This window comes from Pristis pectinata, chromosome 5, assembly GCF_009764475.1.
Source record: "Pristis pectinata isolate sPriPec2 chromosome 5, sPriPec2.1.pri, whole genome shotgun sequence".
NCBI classification, from domain to species: Eukaryota; Metazoa; Chordata; class Chondrichthyes; order Rhinopristiformes; family Pristidae; genus Pristis; species Pristis pectinata.
Genome location: NC_067409.1, coordinates 101792453 through 101811073, shown reverse-complemented (window position 1 = coordinate 101811073; position 18621 = coordinate 101792453).

The following is an 18621-nucleotide window of genomic DNA, read 5'->3' as shown; positions in this document are numbered from 1 at the left end:
CTTACTAAGAATGAAGGACTCATGCTGGTTTTTCCGAAACATGGTATTGACCATGAAGAAATTCATCTTGTGTTCCACAATGACCTGAACTAAGGGAGTGGATGCATTTTCTGTTGATAAAAATGTCCAGGTTTTTAATATGTGCTTATGGGCAGGGGAGCGCAATTAGTAGTTGCTCGCCCTCAAGGGAAGTGAGCACCACTGGCAGATCCCAGTGACCAAGATGCCATCTGTTCCTCATTGAAATCAAAGCAGATGGGAATAAAGTGCCAAAATGATTTCTCTGATGCAGTGGTGAGAAGCAAATTAAGAGATATGCTACAGCCATTTGGATAGGTCAAGGAGTGAGAAGGTTGACATTCAACATGCCTTCCACTGATAGAGCAGTCCAGGCACGAGAGCACAAGTCTTCCTGAAGAACATCCTGTATCTCAGCAATGACATCCTTACAAAACCTATGCCTGTGAAATATTATTCATCAGTAAGGTCTGGGTAAGATGTGGTGTCTTTGGCTCTACAGAAGCAGGTTCTTCACACTTAGGCTTGTCCTTGCCTCCCGCTCTAAGGTGCCTGTCCCACTCTGAATGGCCAGCCGTGGTCATACTAATACCTCCACTGATGGAGTGGTGCCAGTAGAGCTATGACTGAGGTACTCATTGCAAGACCTTCTCTGCAACTAAATGCTGGAGAAAGCATTTCCTGAATGTCCTACCATACTCTGTGGTTTTAACTGAGTGTTTGACCAATCTGAACACAGTTCAAAAGCTACCAATTCAGGTCTCTCAGTATTAACAGTGTTCTTTTATTTAGCGAGAAAGGCAACAAATTAGTGCATTGTGCTTCTGGTTGAATTATTAATTATACCAGTAGTTCTATTGGTAATGCTAGTAGGTCATGCATCGGGAGCACTCAGAAGCCCAGCATAAGTGGCAGAAAGAGCACACAAGCTCACAAACTACTAACCCACCTGTCCTGTCAGCCACCTTCTGCCCATCTATGAAAGAATCTGGGTTTCCACATTGGTCTCATCCATCACCTCAGAAACCATAAATCTGAAGTGGAAGCAAGTTATCCTTGATCCTGAAAGACTGTCTAAGAAGAAGTACCAGTAGCTATATTTGACCAAAGTAAGATGATTATACTTTGATACTCAGAAAGATCTGTATGTCCTTGTACAAGAAACACACCATCTGCATGTTATTAAAGACAAATGGAATGCTGGTCTTTATTCTGTAAGGGGAATGGAGTATAGGAGTAAGGAAGTCTGCTACAATTATGTAGGTCTTTGCTGAGAACACACCCAGAATGCTGCATATACTTTCTGCCTCCTTATTTAAGGGTGTAAATTTTGGCTTTAAAGTGAAGGTTCACTGGACTGATTCCAAGGAAGGACAGGTTTGTTCCGTGATGAAACAGTGAGCAAAATATATCTGTATTCTCTGAAGCTTAGAAGAATGGATCTTTGCTCTTTGAGAGGCCGGAGGCATTGAATTAAGATAAGGGTCAGCTACTCAAGAAAGAGATGAGGATGCCATTCTTCTCTCAGGGGTTGTGAAGCTTTGGGATTCTCTCTCCCAGATAGTTGTGGGTACCCAGTCATTAAATATATTCAAGGCTGAGATAAGATGGGGTTCTGGGAGTATATAGGTGAAGCAAGGTTTCTGAGAATTGGGCAGGAAAATGGAGTTAAGGCTAAGGCCACGTTCATACTGAACAATGGAGCAGGGTGAAGGGGACACATGGCCTATTCCTGCTCCTATTTATTATGTTCTTAAATAACATGCAGCTTTTTTTAACCAGAATGACATTTTAAAAGCTGCAGATACTGGTATCTGAATTAAACACTGATATATTCTGCCAGTTCAGCAGCATCTGTGGAAAGAGAAACAGAGTTAATGCTTCAGGTCAAAGACCTTTAGTCAGAACTGGAAAATAGAGAAAAAGTTTTTTCCACCTTTCTTATACATTGCTGATACACTTCCAAAGCTGAACACCCTAATTTAGAGTTCACTTAAACAGATTCCTGCTTACAGGTGAAAAGCAACAATACTCCTAATTAACTTTTGAGAGAAATTATTGTGGGATTTTAAGTTTAAATATGTTTTGTACACAGGGATCCTGCTTACATACAAGATTCAATTATGTAAAGAGAGAGAAGATTAGTTAACTGAAAGAGTATGATAAAGTTCCAGAATCCTGCTTCAACTACATTTACTGATTTGAATCTGTAGTCAATGGGGTGTTTGTCACGCTGTCAGAGATTCCTTTGGGTTAGCTAAAGCACTTTCCTATGTTTGGGGGATCAAGATTGCTTTCAAGTTCTGGGATGTAGACATTGGAGAAGATCAAACAAAGTAACAAAGAGAATTTGTGAGGTAGAAGAAAGCTGTGAATGTTTGAATGTTGCTACATTATTGTAGATATGATCATTTTTGACTCATGGTTGAAATTCATAGAACATGACTATGTATTATATGACATGTGGGTTGCTGATATATAATTGTGTCACCGGATAATTGAAAGGACCCCATCTCTCAACTGTACTTGACAGTTATGTAAAAGCCACTGTTCTCAGTACCTTAACCTTAGTGGTTTAAGGTACAAGATATGCGGAAGCCCACATCTGGTTCTTTTCTTCTCCTGTTTTGTGCTCTCTGAGCTAAACGGAAAGAACGTACCTACAAGTGGTTGTAAAAGCAGAAGTTCACCCAAGAATTGCATCTGATGAGAGTGACTTTCAGGAAGAGGCATCAAATAGCACGAGGATGAGAATGGTGGGTCGATAGCTGGGGATGTTAGGAAATAGAAAGAGAGAAAAAGGTTGAGTGTGAGGAGTAATGTTGTGAAGTAGGCCTGATAAGACAGAATGAATATGATGTTGCAGACAGGAGGCTGAAGGTGAATGTGTAGCTCTCTTCAACCTGTCCCTATTTGGTTAGGTGAACATTTCAACATTTCCTGTACTGAATTCAGGAGCAGGACCAGTCCTGCTGCTGGTCTCCACGGTCACCTCCAGCCAAACCTTCTTTGGAGCCACAGAAGATTTCTTCAGCTGTTCACTGACCAAATTAAACAAGGTGTCATTAAGCTACTGCACAGACTTTCAAAGCCCTTTTTCCTTTGCTCCCAACTGCAAATGCTTTTGCACTCCATCCTTGTCTTGGAGGTTTTCATTACACCTGCTGCCATTCATTGAACCCAGAATAGAATATAGAACATAGAACAGTACAGCACAGAACAGGCCCTTCGGCCCAAAATGTTGTGCCGACATAGCTAATCCCTCCTACCTACAGAATGCCCATATCCCTCCATTTTCCTCTCATCCATGTGCCCATCCAAACCCCTCTTAAAAGCCCCCAATGAGTTTGCTTCCACCACCCTATCAGGCAACGCATTCCAGGCATCCACCTCTCTCTGAGTAAAAAACTTACCCCCCACGTCTCCTCTGAAACTACCCCCCTCACCTTAAGTGCAAGCCCTCTGGTGTTGTATCGCTCAATAATGGGAAAAAGATATTGCTTGTCCACCCTATCTATGCCCCTCATAATTTGATACATTTGAGTAAAATGGCAATAAAATCAAAACAAAGCTGCAGATGCTGGAAATCTAAAATAAAAACAGAAAATGTTGGAAATACTCAGCAGGTCAGGCCACTTCTGTGGGAAGAGAAACAGAGTAAATGTTTTAGGTCAAAGACCCTTCATCAAAAGGTAGTAAGTTGGCTAAAGCACTACCAGATGCAAAAACCTACTCTTAAATTTCTCACATAATGTCAGAGACCTAATGGCCACTCTTATCACATTTCTAAGTTAACACGGGATGCCATCTCTGATCTTTTTTAAATTCTTAATTTTTTTCTTTAATTTTATTTACAGCGTGGTAACAGGTCCTTCCGGCCCAACGAGTCCGTGCCGCCCATTTTTTAAAACCCAAATTAACCTACCCATACATCTTTGCAATGTGGGAGGAAACCGGAGCACCCGGAGGAAACCCACGCAGACACAAGAGAATGTATAAACTCTTTACAGACAACGACGGGAATCGAACCCCGATCGCTGGCGCTGTAATAGCGTCACGCTAACTGCTACGCTCTCACCTTGAAGAGTATAAACATTTAAAAAGTAAATCATACTTGCATTGGGTATTTTTCAATTTATCTTTTAATCTCTTCTTAGGATTTTTCTTGTTGTAGAAGATATAAGATATTTCATAGTTAATTACGTTAGACATTTAATCTGACCCTGCACTTACTATCACCTGCCTAAAAACATTTAGGTTTGTTCAACTTTCCTAAGTTAATAGCTTTCTTAAGTAAAGACTTAATTAATTTGTGCTATAAATGCTGCCAATTATTCCAGAATGCTTAAAAAAAAGTACTGCCTGTGTTAATGGTGATTGCTTCAAAAACTTACAAAAATACATATTAAAAGTACAATTCACATTTCAGATGAAAATGTCATTGCAAATGTCAGGTTTGAAATCAACATGGTTTTGCTGTGTCTGTGTTGCATACTGATATCTTATTTCTGTATGTAAGAGCTTTCACCTCAGCCATGTATCTTCATTTCAGAAAATAACTCAAAATGAGAGTTATTTATGGAATTTTTAAGCATTCTTCAATAACAAAGCTAAAAATTTTCACCAACTAAACACAATCTCATAATCAAGCAGCTAAGACTTCGCCCAAATTATCAAATAAGCAAAGTTCAAGTTTGGAGCTAATTGGAAATAAAACAGGAATACGTCATAGAAACATTGGAACAGTAATAAGACATTCAGCCCATTGAATCTGCAAGATCATGGAAGACATGTAATGCAACACCACTTAACAGCCTTGACGCTATAACCATTCCTAATGGAAATCTGTGATTCTTGTTTTTACACTAATTAATTGGTTTGTTAATTTTTTTAAACTATTGCAGCTGCTGGGAAGGACCCCTTACTGGAAGCATAAAAATAGAAAATTACATTGTAGTGTAAATAGAAAGCTCAATGCCAAGCATTCTTTTCTTTCTTAACTTATTCTCTCAAATATGCTTCCAAGCCAGCCCTGATACCTGACTCAGTGGACATCCCTCATCTCTTCAGCTAAGCAGTGAGTACAAAGGCATTATCACCAACTTCTGCTTGGACCTATTTTTGGAGGGCAGAGTGAATCACAGCCAAAGGGAGGTGGTGTTCTTTGGTAACCGGTCTAACCTATCCTTTGTCCCCTTTACCATTAGATCTGATTGCCTAAAGGTGCTGGCACATGTTCAGAGGAACCTGGGCAAGCACCAAGAACTGGATGGATTGTATAGCCAAGTCGAAGCAGAAAATGGGATTGAGGGAGGGGCTTTCCCTTTTGAATGTGGGAAGTAGCCCAGCTATCAGGAGCAAGATGCTCTTGGTGTTGCTGGACATACACAAGTGTGGCTTGTACCCCACTCATGCCCTGCTACAGTTACTCGAGCCACCTTCCATTTCATCTGGAGATTGAAAATGAATTGTTTTAGCAGATATGTGATGGGCATCTCCAGGTGGCTCAGCTGAGAATGAGACCATCATCCACTTTCCTTCTGGAGAATGTATTCGCCAAGAACGTCTGCAAAGGGATGCAATAGTGTATGTCAAGGACCATCCCAAGTAGTTGCATAACTCGAGACTCTGTGCTCTACAGGCTGTTCCCTTGAGTCAAATCAGCCACTGCTGGATGATTATTAACTCAGTGAAAGGTGCACTTTGATTTGCTCAAAACTTGGTGGTCTTCCAATGCAAGGAGCTGCAATTAAATGCTGCAGACAGGCACATTCCAAGATCCAGGACCATGTGCTAGGTGATAAAAGGAAGCTCAGTGCAGACACTGCAAAGATTCTATGAGGGATGGCCACCATTTAAAACCTTCATTCCAGTGCTTGATAATGGATTGGACTCGCATGTAAAAAAAAATCTCTCAGACTTATTGTTCACAGAATGTATGTGAAAGAGAAATTGATATTGTACATATTGTACATATTGTAATCAATGTAAAACTTGTACGCAAGTGGAATGATATGTCTTGTACATTGAATGGCAACATGTGAACTTCCTGCAATATGAATCTCATTTTCCCATATCATTGGGGAAAAAATCAATAGGCCAAAAGCCAAATCCAATGCACTCCTTCCTAATTTCCTCACATCAGCATATACGTTCCTTCAATTTTAGGTCAAAGGAAAAGAGTAAAAGCCTACTTACTTCCCTGAGAAAGTAATCATTGCCCTGTCATAATAAGCTAATTAAGTAGAGAGCAGAAATTAGATTTAGGATGTTCTGGTCTGTAGGACTCAATTATGTGTGCGTGTGCACACGTGCATTCATGCCAGGACACTGCCAACACCATTGGTGGTAAGTGGAGCAAAAGCCAAAAATGAAATAAGAAAAAAAAAGTACAGATCCATGGTGATAGATTTTCTGATCGTTTACACAGATACTTTTAGGACAAGCACTTGAACAGCCAGCAGACCACTGTAAGGACCTAATGAGGGCAAGTGGAACCAGTGTACATAGGCAAAGTAGTCAGCATGGACATGGTGGGCAGAAGGGCTCCACTTCTATGCTGTACAACTCTATGACTGTATGACATGAAGATCGGTGAACCAGTATGTTTGATATATAAAGTCAAGTACGCTCATTACATGCCATAATGGCGTCTAGGACACTCAACTCTCTTGCTACAATGCATCATTAATTTTATTTGGAGAGTAGATTGCAGAAGTCACTGTCCATTTCCTTGGCAAATAAATCTCATTCGTTCAACATTTCTGCAAAGAAATATGTTCTTATTTGCTGAAACAAAACATATTTCTTTTGTAGAAATGTGAACAGACGAGATATTTGGACTGTTTATAAATGTTCATTATTTGCTAAGACCAAACATTTATAAACAGTCCAAATATCTGGAAAAACATTAAAGAAGATTTTAAAGAGGAAAAATCATATTACAGCATACTCATGCTCAAATACAATCAACCAGTGGCATCCATGTTGTCAGTAACATCCATGTTGTTAAGTCACATCAGTATAGAAATATATTTAACAGAATTATTTTCTAATTATTAACTATATCTGAAAAATAGATGTGCCCTAAGTGGTAAGTCTTTGGAATATTGATGGGTTTTTTTCCCACATACTCTTTGCAGAGATGTTTTCTCCACATCAGCAAGCAGTGCAGTTATATTTTAAGGTAGTTTGAAGTTGCATTTTACAGGTGCCTTGCAAAATTTTCAGCTTAAGACTGGCATATAAAAAAACAGTCCAGCACTTGTATCTGACAGAAAGATCTTGCTTGTCTTCTATTTAGTTTCTTCAGAGGCCAGACATGTCTTCTTATATGACATACAGCTCATGTAACCAATACTGAGGCTTATCAACGCAAGGCTGTTTTTGAAAAGCCCTCAATAGCTGTACTGACATTAAGGCATGAAGGGCCATTTCAGTGAAAGCAGCTCATGTACAAAGCTGATGAGCGAAAATGGGACAGGTTGTAGACCTGGCAAAGTATCACCTGTCATTGTGCTTTGGTAACATCTGGTCCTTTCTGTTTATGGAAAGGGTGGTGTTCAGGCACCTTCAAAGTCATCTGTAGCTGCAGATTTATTTCTACCTCAATGCCAAGTTACAGCCATGGAGAAGCAAACAATAAACTCAAAGTTATAACACATAATGTGAAAATCAGTCAGCTCTTTTCTGTTGCAGGATTGAAAATGACTTGTGAAGACAAAGTAAAATCAGCTCTACCAAAACATTTTTTTTCATTCTCGTCCTTTATGAATAAATCTTAAACTAACACCCATTTTTAAAATATTTTGATCTTTTGTTTCCTAGCCAAATAAAAATTATTTACTCGTCCTCTGCTCATTAGAAAAACACAAATTGTTCTAATTATTCTTCAAAATTAATGTGCTGTATTGAATTGGTTGGTTTATGAAATGCTGAGAATATTTCCAATTATGGAAAGCTGGATGAAGGCAAATTAGAGTCTTTAAAACAGTGATGCTTGAATCAACAGTTTAGACGCTGACATTGCTCAGTATTGGAAAAAGAACTGCTCTAGTTGGTAATTCACAGGGATGGGGATTATAGATGGTGATACTATGTTACAAAGACTACACACACACACACAAGTAGACAAAGTGATGAAGAGGGCGAATGGCATGCTTAGTCATTGCAATACCGCATGGATACAGGCCCTTCAGCCCAACCCGTCCATGCCAACCATGGTGCCCACCTAACTAGTCCCAATTTCCTGCGTTCAGCCCATATCCCTCTAAGCCCTGCCCCTCTATGTACTTATCCAAGTGCTTCTTAAAACGATACTATTGTGCCTGCCTCAATCACTTCCTCTGGCAGCTCGTTCCATATACTCACCACCCTCTGCATGAAAATGTTGTCCATCAGGTTCCTTTTAAATCTTTCCCCTCTCACCCTAAACCTATGCCCCCTAGTTCTGGACCCTCTATGCTGGGGAAATGACTGTTATCATCCACCTTATCTATGCCTCTCATAATTTGAAAGACATCTATAACATCACCCCTCATTCTCCTATGTCCAAGGAATAAAGACCAAACCTGGCCAACCTCTCCCTATATCTCAGACTTTCTAGTCCTGGCAACATCCTCGTAAATCTTGTAAATGCTTGGCTTCATCAGACGGAGTGCTGAATACGAGAGTTGGGACATCAGGTTTCAGCTGTATTGGATGTTGGTGAGACCGCACCCAGAATATTGTGCAGTTCTGGTTGCCAATCTACAGGAAGGATGTGATTAAGCCAGAGAGGGTGAAGAAAAGATTTACAAGGATGTTGCTAGGACTGGAGGACTTAAGTTATGAAGAGAGACTGAATAAGCGGGGGCTGTTTTCCCTGGAGTGAAGAGGCTGAGGAGTGATTTTATAGAGGTTTATAAAATCATGAGGGCATAGATAAGGTGGATGGTCACTTCCTTTTTCCCAGCGGAACACAGTCTAAGGTAAGATGAGATATTTATTTATTAGTCACATGTACGTCAAAACACACAGTGAAATGCACCTTTTTGCATTACTGAGAATGTGCTGGGGGCAGCCTGCAAGTTTTGCCAGTCTTCCGGCGCCAACATAGCATGCCCACAGCTCCTAACCTGTACGTCTTTTTTGGAATGTGGGAGGAAACCCACGCAGACACACAGGGAGAACCTACAAACTCCTTACAGACAGCGGCAGGAATTGAACCCAGGTCGCTGGCGCTGTAATAGCGTTATGCTAACCACTATACTACCGTGCCGCTGATGGGCATGGTTTTAAGGTGGGAGGGGAAAGATTTAAAGGGGACCCAATGGGCAATGTTTTCGCTCAGAGGGTGGTGGGTATATGGAATGAGCTGCCACGAGGAAGTGGTAGAGATGGGTACAATTATGTTTAAAAGACAGTTGGACAGGTTCATGGATAGGAAGGTTTAAAGGGATGTGGGTCAAATGCAGGCAAATGGGACAAGCTCAGGACACTACCTTGGTCAGCATGGACAAGTTGGGCTAAAGGGCCTGTTTTCTGTGCTGTATAACTCTATGACTCTATAATTCACTGTGATGAGCTAAGTTGAATAGCACAAAAATTTGCCTATCATTATCATAATTTCAGCCACCAGCCAGTGTTAACCATATTGCTCAGTGCCTTAGTGATTCATCATAGGGCCCAATTTTGTGAATGGCTATCACCAGTTCAAGCCTGCTAGTGTTGATTGAAGCCAGCTTATGCCTCCTAAAAGGAGATGCTTTGTGTTTGGAACAGGTGCTGGAAATCATTCCTGAGGTTTTTGTAGCATGCTGGAATAGCAGACAGAATGCAAGCAAGACAGGACACTCTGATGGTGGAAAGCATTGGGTGTGAGGTCCTGCAGCTGTATATGCCTCCTATCAGTTAGTTGCTTACAATTATGTATGTCATCCTGCAAGACAGAGGGAAGTATCTCTGTGTGCTGTGTGATATTGGTATTGGTTTATTATTGTCACTTGTACCGAGATACAGTGAAAAACTTGTCTTGCATACTGTTCGTACAGATTGATTCATTACACAGTGCAATAACATTGAGTTAGTACAGAGTGCATTGAGGTAGTACAGGTAAAAACAATAACAGTACAGAGTAAAGTGTCACAGCTACAGGGAGGTGCATTGCAGGTAGACAATAAGGTGCAAGGTCATAACAAGGTAGATTGTAAGGTCAAGAGTCCATCTCATCATATAAGGACAGTTTAAATGACATATGTTTATCATCGGGATTGTTTAAGTAATGTGATTTTCATGGTTGAATACTCGACAACATTTATACGCTATGAGGCCTGGGCGTGTGATTTGCTGAAGGATTATGTTTGTGTGGTTTCAAGAGAGCATCTGCATGTTGCTTGACTGATTGTTGGTAGCTTACTGATTGGTTTGTGGTGCATTGAGCAGAATCTGAGACAAGTGATGTAACTTCTAGGATGTAGCATTTGAAAATGCATCCACTGAACCTGACCAGACATGTGAGCTCACTGAACTTCTTGTGGCACTGCATTCAAGCCCTCATTGCTTTATTTCTCCGGTGACTGCTTCAGCAAATCTTCTCCCATTCCCTTTACAGTCCAATGGATACACAAGAGACTGCAGATGCTGGAATCTGGAGCTAAAGAAAGAAACTACTGAAGGAACTCAGCGGGTCAGGCAATGTCTGTTGAGGGAGAGGGATGGTCGACATTTTGGGTTAAGACCTGAAACGTTGACCATCCCTCTGCCTTCACAGATGCTGCCCGACCTGCTGTGTTCTTCCAGCAATTTGGTTCTTTGCTCCTTTTACAGTCCATACCTGTAGGTGTCCTTTCCACTCTTCTCCATTGCCTGCACCAAGGCCTCTAATGCAGCAATAAGAAACCATAGAACTCACCTTCTTCCATGCAGCAACGTTCTTGATTTCTGTCCCCCAGCCAATCCTAATGAGTTCTAGAATACCTGCTAGCACCTGCTAATAGCCACAATGCACCCCTCTATGAGAGGAGGTTGATTTTTAAATAGTGCAGACCTGTTTTAACTGGTGCACAAATTGCCTCTCCCTGCTGAGACCATGTCAATGAACAGCTTGATTAGAACTGGCCGCAAAGAGCAATCATCGAAGTGAACAGACATCAGGAAATTTGCTTGCTGCCTGCCTCAGAAGATAAGGATGTGGGTTAATCACACATTGTGAAGCTCTCCAGTTTAGCCCCATGTTACTCCATACATTTTCTACTCTTACTTCATACAGTTCAGCATTAAAATTCATAAAGATAATGAACTAGAATTGTTTGCACAGAGTCCAGCAGTAGAGACCGATGGCTAATTTGCTGGCAGTAATCCATCAGCAAATTTGCGAATTCCACATTCAGATACATGTGCTCCAGTTTTGAATTTTCAGCACTAAGGCAGGTGCAAACAGGTTAATTCTCAGACATTCAGTCCCTTTCACTTGTATCAGCACAGCAGAGCAGTGTGAGTAGACCTGATGTGAACAATATTCAATGAATAAAGACTATAACAAGGATGAGATGTAATAGTTTTGAAATTCAATTATATCATTTAATAATACACTGAAGCAGATTTCTACAATCAATGGGACATAATAAGAAATGTTAGTTGGGTGCATATTGCAACAGAATTTGATTATATCAAAAGAGAAAATAGAAATGAAACAGAGACTTGGGAAGCATATAGTTGATAGTTCAATATGATTAGTTCTGATAGCTGATAGTTCAATATTGCAAAAAGCCCAGGGGAATATAGAAAGTAGAGGGGGAAATTAAACATGTGTTGGGAATGTAAAGAGAATGCATGAAATGCTTATTGAATAAGTAAAATTAAGGGAAACAACAGAAGGATGATAAAGAGAGTAAGGCCTACTAAAGAGCACAAAGGATAACCTCTGTGGAAGTTAAAGACATGGGTAAAATTCCATCTGAATGCATTACATCTGCCTTCAAAATACGAGGTGGAAGATGAAGTTCTTGGATTAGAGTGAAAGAGGAAATATTGAGGAGTATGGCATTTAAATATGAGACATTATCCCAGACTGTTAGGACAAGCAAGGGAGGAAATAACAGTGTCTGGGGCTATTTTTTACGATTCCCCTCTGTCTGCAGGTGTGATCCTGTGAGGCTGAAAGGCTGATAATGAGGTACTGTTGTTTAAAAAGGAGGAAGGGAGAGAGCAAATGTTCACAGACCAGTCAGGCTAAGTCTGAGGTGGGAAAATTATAGGCGAATGTTCTGAGGGACATTATTAACCACCATTTAACAATTAATCATTGATGATTATGCATAGTTTTAATAAGGAAAGATTTGTCTGAATAACTGGACTGAAGTTGTTGAAGTGACATTAAGGAGGTTGGTGCATTTGATGAGAAGATCCCACAAAAATAGAAGCCATGGGATCCAAGGGAAGGTGGAAATTAGACCCTAAATTAGCTCAGTGGCAGGAAATATAAAGTTATTTAATTAAGAATTAAAGGGAGAAAAGATTGGGAATGAAGGACTATTTAACCTGCCATCTGTTATTAACAAAATGCTGGATTTCATCTTTAAACAAGGTGCAGAGAAAATTGTTTAAGTGGTTAGTCAAAATCTGTATGAAATGAAAATAGTGTGTGATAAATCCAAGTCTAGATTTGCAAAAGGCAGTTGTAAAGTTACCACTCAAATTGTTACGTAAAATAAGCATTCACAGGTTAGATTAACATATTGTCACATGCAGGATTAGTTAAAGGTCATAAAGCAGAGAGCAGTAAAAAATTGTTCATTTTTAGACTGGCAGACTCTTACTGTTGAAGAACAATAATGCTTAATACTGGGCCCTCAATTATTTCATTTATATTAATGATTTAGATGAAAACATATTAAAACACATCCAAGTCTGCTGACAATTCAGAGGTAGGAGGGAAAGTGAGCTGTGAGGTGCATACAAATAGTTTGCAAAGGCTTTCAGACAGGTTAAGCAGATGGCCAAGAAGGTGGCAGATGGAGTATAATGAAAGAAAATTAGAAGTCATGTACTGTGGTAGGAGAAATAAAAAACAAAGTAATTCTTAAATGATGTGAAACTAGTAGTGTGGAGGGGTATCTTGGTGCACTGGTTTATGAGGTGCAAAGCTTAACACATTGTTACGACAAGCAGTTTGCAAGGGGTTGAGAGTAGAGAAGTAAAGACGTTTTGCAAAGATTTTACAGGGTTTTGAAACCTCAGTATGGAAACAAGCTCTTAGCCCAACTGGTCCATGCCGACTGTGTTGCCCAGTGAGCTAGTCCCATCTACTCCTGCATAGGGCAAGGCTTTGCAAGGAAGCCAATATACCTTCTGTATCTTCATGTAAAATTTCCACATCACAAGTCACTTATTTGTCATTTATGTGAAAATATCAGAATTATTTTCTCTTGCAGTTTGTATTATTTTCACTCATTTACCTTTTTAATGTAAATGCCACAGGATGATCAGAAGATCAAAGAGAGGGATTTTGAGAAACTGCATGAAGATGAAGATGGAGAGTAGACGTGAGGCAAAAGACAGCTTTAGGTGAGACAAGCAGAGAAAAATGAAGTAGTGAAGAATAGGGTTCATGATGAAGTAGGTGTCTGAAGGAAACTGTACATGGGTAGAAGAGGAAAGGCCTTGGAACAATTTATAGAAAAGAATAAGGACTTTAAATGTAATGCTTTGAGAGATGTAAAACAATCACAAGTATGCAATTAAGGGTTAGCAAGAGTTAGGTTGGGACAGAACACAAACAGAAAGTTGTCATTTTACGCTGAGAGAAAGGGCTCAAAAGTGCATTAATGTGTTCGAATATAGAGAGGATAAACCAAATCTAAAGCCTTTATTGGCTAAGGGGCAGCTATGTTTGAGGTGGAAAATGAATAGTTTAAATAGATTATTGCATGAAGTAAAACTCTGGTCTGGTTTAAAGATACTGCCTTAAGGGCGATAACTTAATTCGGCCTAACTTTTGGGACGGTTCATTCATAATCCAACAGAGACTTTTGCAAAGGCCAAAGAATTCTTTTTCCCTCATTGTTGAAATGAAGAAGATTATAACTCATCTAAGATTTGATACTGAATAAACTTTTTCCACTTGTCATACTATCAAGGGGTTGAGAGAAGTGGTAGAGAGGAAGAACTGAGTACAATGTCTATATTTGAAAGCTGATCTCCATGTTTTTGAATAATAACATCAAATGGAGACTTAACTACAGAAGATGCTAGCATCGAGCATGGATCTTTGAAGGTCTTTGAGGGTGTAGGAAAGGATGGGGAATCATTGCTGGAAATGCAGTTGTTCATTTGATTGGTTATAGAGGGAACAATCCAATGCAGACCTACAGAGCTGAATAATGGAGAAAGGCATTTGAGGGGATGCATTAAAAGGGTGTATTATGGTCAACTGCACAGAACACTAGAGAAAAATGCAAGGTGATAATTCACTACAGATTTTACCTGGGACTGTAGGTGGTTGACTGTAGGTGTAAAGGGTTTCAGGAGAATTGGGATATTGATCTCGGAGGTAGTAATAGATTCATGAACTTTAGCAAAGAAAGGGGGAGATCAGAGAATCGTCAGTAACTAGAAAGTTCATAACTTCTTCTTTCTGCCTTGGGCTTCAGTGGCACCAACAATTCCATAAGTTGACAATGCATGTTCCACTTTTTTTGCTGGTTAGCTATTAGTTATATACATTTAGGCAAAACTGAAATATTTACTTATTAGCTTGTTCAGCTGCCTTTAAATTTGTATGTTGTAAATCAATCATAATGAATATTTATAAGCATGGAAAAGCAACCAGTGTTCTTGACTGAAATGTAAATTACCAACCAAATGCTCTTCATCTCACCTGTTCTAATTCTTTGAAGAAATGTTTGAAGAAATGCATACTTTATTACAGAAAACTCAACAATGAAATCTCCCTTGTACAATAATGCTGTTAATGTTACTTCAAACAACAATCATATTGTAGGTGAACAATAAGACCTATTTTTCTGCTAAAAATGTCACAAGAATTGATTTTTTTTCAGAACATTTCAATTTTAATCATCAACACAGGATTAGGCCTTAAAATTCACTGCCCGAGGTTATAATGTAATTGGACAGAATCCTGGAAATTGTATATATACTTCATACAAGTGTTAGGTAATTGTTTACTTCATGTTTTTAAATTGCATTTTCTCTTTTAATTTTACCACAGCACTCCAAAGACAAGCTACCATTTGGAGACTTTTCACTTATTAACCTTGAGTCCTCAACGGATGCAAATGTCATGACCCAATGCAATGTGCAAGGAGGGCAATTTGACAAGTGTTTTTCACTCTAAATTAAAATTGTAGCTTAGCACAACTTACAAGAGGCATTCACTTTGACATGTGCAATTACAAAGGACATATCAGTAACATGATTGCAGAAAACATAAGAAATAGAATTTAATCAGAAACATGTAGCCATTCACTGGATGCATAATTTCATGACTCTGTTGCTATGTTTTTTGTGTTCAAATAATTAGATACAGTGATAGATGCCTGTTGGGCAAAGAAAAGTGCAAGCCTTCTATCTGTGAACTGAAAGATTACCTTTAAAAGGGCAATATTTGATGAATGTGGAATTTGTAACCCTTTCACTGTTAAATCTTAAATCAGGAATTTTTAAAAATGACTCCAGGAACTGTATTTTTTTTAAGAAAAGCTGTTAATATCAGTGAAAACAGTTCATGTTGACAGAGGTGAAAGAAAAATAAATTATTTGAACTGAAGTGCACTGGAACTTCAAATCAAATAGGTTTTTATTGCCAGCTGTTGATTTTTGGTTTACTTTTGTCACAAATTATGAAGGTAAACTTTGTTGTAATTCTTAATTTAACACTCTGTACCCAGTTGGAATAGTTTTTATGTGAATTTTATACCAAAAGAATATGATTTCTTTTTCTGAAAGCATGCCAATTTATCAATTTTTATTAGATGCATATCAAAATTGTTGTGTTCCTGCCTTTAATCTATCAGTTACTCCTATATACTGTTTCCATGCTACATTTCATATGGACATGACTATACTGTATATGTTAATTGCCTTTACTTTCACTGTTTTGTCTTAATTAGTGAAGACTAATATGTGATTTCTAGTCAAATAAGTTTCAACTAATTCCACAATACAAGCTGATTAAACCATGAAAATTTACTGAGAAAATGTAATGTTTTTTCATCTACACTTGTCAGATTTTGGCAAGAAAAAATTGACAACACAACTAAGTTGCCTGAAATTAATATTTAAATATGAAGCTATGAATGGATTTTTTGCATTTGATTATTACATACTTGCCATAAACTTATTACATGTTGTGCCATATGGGCTTATTAGCTCATCATGGCTTTCTGCAGGGCAGGTCATGTCTGACAAACTTGATTGAGTTTTTTGAAGAGGTGATGATTGATGAGAGTAGGGCAGTGGTAAATTGGTAGATTGGTTTATTATTGCAACACGCACCAAGGTACAATGAAAAACTTGTCTTGCTTATCATTCATACAGATCAGTTCACTACACAGTGCATTGAGGTAGTACAAGGTAAAACGATAACAGAATGCAGAATAAAGAAAACAGTTATAGAGAAAATGCAGTGCAAGTAGACAATAAGGTGCAAGGTCATAACGGGGTAGATTATGAGATCAAGAGTCCATCTTATCATATTTAGGAACTATTCAATAGACTTATAACAGCGGGATAGAAGCTGTCCTTGGGCCTGGTGGTACATGTTTTCAAGCTTTTGTATCTTCTGCCCAATGGGAGAGGGGAGAAGAGAGGACATCCAAGGTGGGTAGGGTCTTTGATTATGTTGTTGCTTTACCGAGGCAGTGAGAAGTGTAGACAGAGTCCATGGAAAGGAGGCTGGTTTCCGTGATGTGCTGAGCTGTGTCCACAACTCTCTGCAGTTACTTGTGGTCCAGGGCAGAGCAGTTGCCATACCAGGCCATGATGCATTTCAATTGGATGCTTTCTATGGTGCATCAATAAAAATTGGTGAGGGTCCAAGGGGACATGTCAAATTTCTTTGGCCTCCTGAGGAAGTAGAGGTGTTGGTGAGCTTTCTTGGCCATGGTGTCTACGTAGTTGGACTAGGACAGGTTATTGGTAATGTTCACTCCTGGGAACTTGAAGCTCTCAACCCTCTTGACCTCAGCACCGTTGATGTAGACAAGAGCATGTGCACCGCCCCCCTTCCTGAAGTCAATAACTAGCTCTTTTGTTTTGCTGACATTAAGGGAAAGGTTGTTGTCATAACACCATTCCACTAAACTCTCTATCTCCTTCCTGTACTCTGACTCATCGCTGTTTGAGATACGGCCTACAATGGTGGTATCATCTGCAAACTTGTAGATGGAGTTAGAGCAGGATCTGGCCACACAGTCATGAGTGTATAGAGAGTAGAGTAGGGGGCTGAGGATGCAGCCTTGTGGGGTACCAGTGTTGAGAATAATTGTGGCGGAGGTGTTGCTGCCTATCCTTGTGGTCTGTTGGTCAGGAAGTCAAGGATCCAGTTGCAAAGGGAGGTGTGGAGTCCCAGGTCTAGGAGTTTGGAAATGAGTTTGCCTGTTTATTGTGCTGAAGGCTTAGTTGACCCGTTTCGGCGGTAGGCAAATTGCAGTGGGTCGAGGTTGTCTGGATGTTGTCTACATGGATTTAGTAAGGCAATTGACAAGGTCCGTTATGGTAGGCTGATCCAGAAGATTAAAACATGAGATCCACCGTGACTTGGTATATTGGATTCAATATTGGCTTGGCCACAGAAGACAGAGGGTGATGGCAGAGGGATGTTTCTCTGACTGGAGTTCTGTGACCCGTGGTGTTCTGCAGGGATCAATGCTGGAACCTCTGTTGTTTGTGATATCTATGAATGATTTGAACAAAAATGCAGATGGATTAGTAAGTTTGCCAATGGCACAAAAATTGGCAGAATTGTGGATAGTGAGCAAGGTTGCCAGAGGATACAGCAGGATATAAATCAGTTGAAGATATGGGTGGATCAATGGCAGATGGAGTTTAATCCAGACAAGCATGAGATGTTGCATTTTGGGAGGTCAAATGTAAGGGAAAAGTATACAGTAGATGGCAGGACCCTTAGGAGCATTGATGTACAGAGGGATCTTGGGGTGCAAGTCCATTGTTCCCTCAAAATGGCAATACAAGTAGGAAGGGTGGTAAAGAAAGCCTACAGCATGCTTGCCTTCATCGGTTGGGACATTGAGTATGAAAGTCGGGAAGTCACGTTGCAGCTGTACAAAACTTTGGTTAGGCCACATTTGCAGTAATGTGTGTAGTTCTGGTCACCAGATTACAGGAAAGATGTGGAGGCTTTGGAGATGGTGCAGTAGAGGTTCAACAGGATGTTGCCTGGATTAGAGAACATTAGCTATAAAGAGAGATTGGACAAACTTGTATTGTTTTCTCTGGAGTGCCGGCAGCTGAGAGGAGACTTGGTGGAAGTTTATAAAATTATGAGAGGCATGGATAGGGTAGATAGTCAGAGTCTTTTTCCCGGGGTTAGAAATGTCAAATACCAGAGGGCATAGCAGGGAATGGAGGGATATGGATCATGTG